The sequence below is a fragment of the Eriocheir sinensis genome, unplaced genomic scaffold (genome assembly GCF_024679095.1).
Source record: "Eriocheir sinensis breed Jianghai 21 unplaced genomic scaffold, ASM2467909v1 Scaffold1244, whole genome shotgun sequence".
NCBI classification, from domain to species: Eukaryota; Metazoa; Arthropoda; class Malacostraca; order Decapoda; family Varunidae; genus Eriocheir; species Eriocheir sinensis.
In genome coordinates, this window is record NW_026110567.1 from 47,767 (window position 1) to 54,589 (window position 6,823).

At 36.9% G+C, this 6,823-nt stretch overlaps 1 long non-coding RNA gene across 1 annotated transcript; it reads left to right on the top strand.

Annotated features, from left to right (window-relative positions):
* Positions 1 to 691: 691 nt before the first annotated feature.
* On the top strand, positions 692 to 2,163 carry LOC126989620 (uncharacterized). The gene is made up of 3 exons (XR_007743531.1): positions 692 to 1,125; positions 1,219 to 1,290; positions 1,381 to 2,163. It is a non-coding gene; the product is annotated as an uncharacterized LOC126989620 (long non-coding RNA).
* Positions 2,164 to 6,823: the final 4,660 nt, after the last annotated feature.

Consider the following 6,823-nt stretch of genomic DNA (forward strand, 5'->3'; position numbering starts at 1 on the left):
GGCGTCTGAATGGACGTCAATGAAACAAACATGTTTAGCACCAGGCGAGCAGAGGTCGTATTCACTTTGATTCAATCTGTCTATCAGGAACGACATTGACTCTAAAGTATTATCGTTAACATTTATGTCAAACAACAATCTCGAATCAATTTGAAGTTAATAAAGAAATTCAGACTAGCATAAATTTCTTTAGCTGTGTCGGTGATGTCTGATTCTCCTGAAAGCATCATGTCGACGAGTCTGTTACGAATGACAACTTTACAATGCCACGCGAATGCTTTGTGTAAGTATGTACTGTAACATGGTATAGCACCTAAAAGGGTAGAGAGTTGTTCCATCACCATGATATCGCATAGATGTTGACGCGACGAACATTCTTCGAGTTTGCGACGCGTGTTAAGAACATCGCGCATACGCTGATCGATATCTACTACACCACCATCATCATCTTCTGCAACAACGTACAACCGATCGCTCTGTCGTGTCAACAGTTTTGCCACAGATTCTTGAATGGTTCCGTTTTCCGAAATCGTCACTTCTACAGGTGGGGTTAGAATCAGGGTGTTGAGCGTGTCCGTTATGTTGATTCTCTTTTTCAAGTAACTTAACAGTTTGATGAGAGAAGCCAATCTTACGTGCTTGTGCTTGAATCTGTCAACATTGAGAGTCACACAGCGTAATATGTTGACAATTCATCCATAGCTTGTTCAGAATATGCAGTTCTAGGTTCATTAACAAGACTAGGAGGTACGACCGTAGCCGTAGTATTTGTGTTAGTTGCAACATTTTCTTCGTCTAATTTTCTCTTCTTAGACTGCACCGCCGTCAGACAATCAGTCGTTGATTTGGCTTTCATCGTCTTGTGATCGGATATAGCTATTACATTACCAATGTTATTTCTGATAAAAGATTTCATGGAGTGAATCAAGGAAAAGTTATCCAAGGATTTCCTGTAACTTTGAGTACATTTGTATTTGTGTTAGTGTTACAGATGGTACAGTACTGGGACGCGACGTGTTTCACTTGCGGATTTGTGCTTGTCCGACACGAGATTTAAAGACAGACGAACAAGCTAACTCTAAGAAGAGAAGATTAAAACGCAAAAGATATTCAACTGAGACTCAGGTAAATGTCCAGACTAGATAAATGTTATATTTTATTGAGATGAAACATTATTATTATTATACGAATCTTCAAATTTCTTTCTTGTATTTTCAGATCGCAAAAATACCAAAACTAGTTGACCCAGAGCCTCATGTGTCCAACTTAAATGAAGTTTACAACATTAAGGTAAAGATTTAAAAAAAAATAAGTAGGAGTGGAGATAGCTTCTATACGAGTTGCATTTACATTTTATCTAATCATAATCTCCCATTCTAGGTAGTTGGACGTCAGTTGTACTTGTTCATGATGAAGATCATGCAGTTTTACTCCAGCACCCACCTGAACATTCCTGACGCTCCATGTCAACAAAACGAAAACACGATGGTACACCAAGAGCAGGATGTGCTCATGAGAAACATGTATTCTAATAATCTGAAGAAGCTCAAAGAAAAGCTGAAGAACTTGAGAGAAGAAAGCAAACAGGGGAGTGAGCAGAAAAGCATCGAAATTATAGAAATAGAAAGCCCAGAAAACTCAGAAAAAGAAAAACAGGGAAGCCCAGAAAATACAGAAAAAGGAAACACTAAAAAAAAGAAAACAATCCTATAGAAGAATAACTAAACCTAATCAAAGACAACAACCCTATAGAAGAGCCACTAAACCTAATCAAAGATAACAAACCTGTATCATTACGTACGGTGAAAAGAAACAAACCATATCGTCACATTCCATTTGTACATGTCACAAGGGAACCTCGAGAACCTCTTGTTACTCTCAAGAAATTCTGAGTTAAGTAACACATGTATGTAAATAGGGTTTAGCTAAAGTAGGGTCCAATATTTTAAATATATTTTTCGAAACGTTTTTAAAGTGTTATATAATAAATGTGTTTGAACAAAGTTAAACGGAAAAGAAACTTGCACATAGTTTGTGCAAGAAACTGGGGTCAGGATATGCAAAGAGTTTGTCACAGGCAGGATCTACACACAGTTTAACCGGAGAAGAAACTGGGGTCAGGATTTGCACAGAGTTTGTCAGGTGGGTTCAAGATTTGCACAGTTTAGCTAGTCCCTGTTAAATTTGTTTCACACACATGTATATAATTATGATATTTTTAGTTAAAATAGTATACTGTTGTTCTGCATCTCAATTCTTCTTCAACTATATCTAGACAATACTGACAGCAAGGAATAATGGTGACTTAAGATCTTCATCAAAGTTTGTAGAAATAAGTCAGTATCGTGCACAGAAACACATTCGAGTATAGACGACATTTACGCTATCACGTTCTTAACCTTCTAAGAAGGCTCCGGGTGAATATGTGTTTTAGTCTTGAAGCGACATTCAGATCAATTGTAAATTATGCATTACATGTAGCGTGTCCACACTGAGATCTTTCAAATCAACTGCAAGAACTAAAAGTTAATTCGAACTACAACTACAAGTCACGGACACACTTTGACATTTAATTTACTTAATTGGAGTGTTAACGAATCGGAAGCTTCGAAAGACAAAGACACACATTCACCTCACTTAAGGTTAGACAACATTCAGTACGAACTAAATTCAGAATTGGAAGCTTCGCAAGACAAAGACACACATTCACCTCAATCAAGGTTAGACCACATTTAGTAAGAATTAAATTCAGAATCGGAAGCATCGGAAGATAAAACACACATTCACCTCATACAAGGTTAGACGACATTCAGTACGAACTAGATTCAGAATCGGAAGCTTCAGAAGACAAAGACACGCATTCACCTCACACAAGGTTAGACAACATTCAGTACGAACTAAATTCAGAATTGGAAGCTTCGGAAGACAAAGACACACATTCACCTCATACAAGGTTAGACGACATTCAGTACGAACTAGATTCAGAATCGGAAGCTTCAGAAGACAAAGACACGCATTCACCTCACACAAGGTTAGACGACATTCAGTACGAACTTTAAAGTCAGAATTGTAAGTCAGTGTGTTACTGGTTTGCATACCTCATGTGTACATCTCTATGTAGATCCTAACTCCACTCTGTGGTTAACATAATACTTCAAGACAAAGACACATATTCACCTCAATCAAGGTTAGACGACATTTAGTACGAACTGAATTCAGAATCGTGACATTTTCAGAATCGAAAGCATCGGAAGATAAAAACACACATTCACCTCACACACGGTTAAACTACATTTAGTACGAACTAAATTCAGAATTGAAGCTTCTGCAAGACAAAGACACACATTCACCTCACACAAGGTTAGACTACATTCAGTATCACCTCACATAAGGTTAGACGACGACATTCAGTACGAACTAAATTCAGAATCGGAGGCATCGGAATACAAAAACACACATTCACCTCACACATTCAGAATTGGAAGCCTCGCAAAACAAATACACACATTCACCTCACACAAGGTTAGACGACATTCAGTACGAACTAGATTTAGAATTGGAAGCTTCGCAAAACAAATACACACATTCACCTCACACAAGGTTAAACAAAATCGGAAGTTCCGGAAGATTAGGACACACATTCAATTCGATCGAGGTAAGATGATATTGGCACTCTTGTATACACCCCCATGTAAATCCGAACCCAACTCTGTTTAGTTCGTGTATCCATTCAATTCGATCGAGGTAAGATGATATTGGCAGTACACCCCCATGTAAATCCGGACCCGACTCTGTTTAGATCGTGTATCCACACACATTCAATTCGATCGAGGTAAGATGATATTGGCACTCCTGTGTACACCCCCATGTAAATCCGGACCCGACTCTGTTTAGATCGTGTATCCACACACATTCAATTCGATCGAGGTAAGATAATATTGGCACTCTTGTGTACACCCCCATGTAAATTCGGACCCGGTTCTGTTTAGTTCGTGTATCCCTCACCCACATGTTGCGAAATTTATGCACAAGTCAGTGAAGATGTCTTGCACGGAGACGTAAAATAATGGACCCCAGTTTTTGACAATAAGATATTTATAATTTGTACATGTAAATATAAATGAATGTTGTCTAAACTTTATTGAGGTGTTTTTCTCTTGTGATGCAATTATACTATGTAACAGTATTGTTAAAATCTGAAGCTCCGGAAGACTAAAACACATATTCACCTCGGTTAAGGTTAGACGACATTTGAATGTCATCTAAACTCCATTAAGGTGAATGTGTGTTTTTCCCTTGAAATGCATCCAATTCTTAATTTGAGTGTTAACAGAATCGGAAGCTCCGGAAGACTAAAACACACATTCACTTCGGTTAAAACACACATTCACCTCGGTTAAGGTTAGACGACATTTGAATGTCATCTAAACTCCATTAAGGTGAATGTGTGTTTTTGTCTTGAGATGCATCCAATTCTTAATATGAATTTTTCACCTGGTGACATGTTGATTTATCCACTTAAATTAATTATCACCAAAAAAATTATGTCAGTAAGAACGAACAGAATCGGAAGCTCTGGAAGACTAAAACACACATTCACTTCGGTTAAGGTTAGATGACATTTGAATGTCGTCTAAACTCCATTAAGGTGAATGTGTGTTTTTCTCTTGAGATGCATCCAATTCTTAATATGAATTTTTCACCTGGTGACATGTTGATCGTTGACGGTTATGTGACATGTTGATCGTGACGGTTATCGTTCGTTTCTTACTTCCATAATTTTTTTGGTGATAATTAATTTAGGTGGATAATTAATTTACTACAAACCTCCTATTTTAGACCATTGTAAATTGTATTTTATTTAGATATTAGGCACGTGTCTCTATTGAATTTACTATGTGAAAACACATTAGGAAGATGCTGCAAAGATCGGAGACTGTCTTGATAAACAACCCCATGACGATGCAGCCCTCGCCCTAGCTAAGACACTCATGTTCACCTACAACGGCATGGGTGTGAACCCGTCAACCATGGTGGGCACGTGGCGTCGGTTAGGTGTGCCTACCTTAACCAGCAGCAGCAGCAGCAGCAGCAGCAACTCTCGCATTAACTGCTGCACCTGTTCTCAGTGTAAAACTAAGAAAACTGTAGATGTGTTGACAGATAGTGCAAGAGATAAACTTTTAAGTTATCGAATTCCAAAGAGTAATAGACTCTACTACAGTGCGTGTAAAGTTGTGTGTGGTGTGTGTATGTGTGTGTGTTGTTGGGCCTCTTCTTTACTTGCAACATTGCAACACATACACTTTAAGGATGATTTGAAAAAAAAAGATTTTGTGAATTAATTTTTATTGTTTACCCTTACATAATTCTCTTCCTTATATATCTCTTATTCTTATTTCATAACAGTCATGGTTAATACTAAAATTTCATCTACGTATCACACGTTTTGTGTCTCAAAGATTTCTTTGGAGTGACTGTTATAAACCAATGTTCCAGTCTTGGAAACTTTATAGGTAGAACCTTGTCCGTTCAAGTAAATGAAGTACGCCGTTGAAAAAAGACTTTCAAACAGAATCGGAAGCTCCGGAAGACTAAAACACATATTCACCTCAGTTAAGGTTAGACAACATTTGAATATCGTCTAAGGTTAGATGACATTTGAATGTCGTCTAAACTCCATTAAGGTGAATGTGTGTTTTCTCTTGAGATGCATCCAATTCTTAACTTGAGTGTTAACAGAATCGGAAGCTCCGGATTCAGTACGAACTAAATTCAGAATCGGAAGCTTCAGAAGACAAAGATATACATTCACCTCACACAAGGTTAGATGACATTCAGTACGAACTAGATTCAGAATCGAAAGCTTCGGAAGATAAAGATACACATTCACCTCATACAAGGTTAGACGACATTCAGTACCTCGGTTAAGGTTAGACGACATTTGAATATCGTCTAAGGTTAGATGACATTTGAATGTCGTCTAAACTCTATTAAGGTGAATGTGTGTTTTTCTCTTGAGATGTATCCAATTCTTAACTTGAGTGTTAACAGAATCGGAAGCTCCGGAAGACTAAAACACACATTCACCTCGGTTAAGGTTAGATGACATTTGAATGTCGTCTAAACTCTATTAAGGTGAATGTGTGTTTTTCTCTTGAGATGCATCCAATTCTTAACTTGAGTGTTAACAGAATCGGAAGCTCCGGAAGACTAAAACACACATTTACCTCGGTTAACGTTAGATGACATTTGAATGTCGTCTAAACTCTATTAAGGTTGAGCATTGCATGTGTTTAATTTTTGCTCTTTATCTTGTAATATATTCTTTAAATAACTTTGTTCATTTCTTAAACTTTGGATTATTTTGTCCTTTTCTTCAATCTTTAATTTTTCTTTTTTGATTATTTCATCATATTCTGATATTTGTTTCTCATGTTCTGATATTTTTTTCTCATATTCTGATATTTTTTTCTCATATTCTGTTGTTTTGATATTCAAATCCAATATAGACATTTTACTAGTTTCTTTAAGTGACTCTAATTGACTATGTATTTCATCTCTTTCCATTTTGATTTTTTCTTGCTTACTCATACAAATTCGAAAAGATTCTTTTTCTTTTGCAAGTATTTCCTTAATATTTTTAAGAGCAGATTGCAATTCTTCTTTTTCATTTTGTTTTGATTCAGAAGAACGTGGACGCTTGTCTGATGCGTATACCCGAAACGTTAGATTCTTTCAATCCTTTGTTTCTTGACGATGAAGTTTGGTTAATTGAATGTCAAACGACAAACTGCAAGTGTCACACGTTAAAGGAGATGAA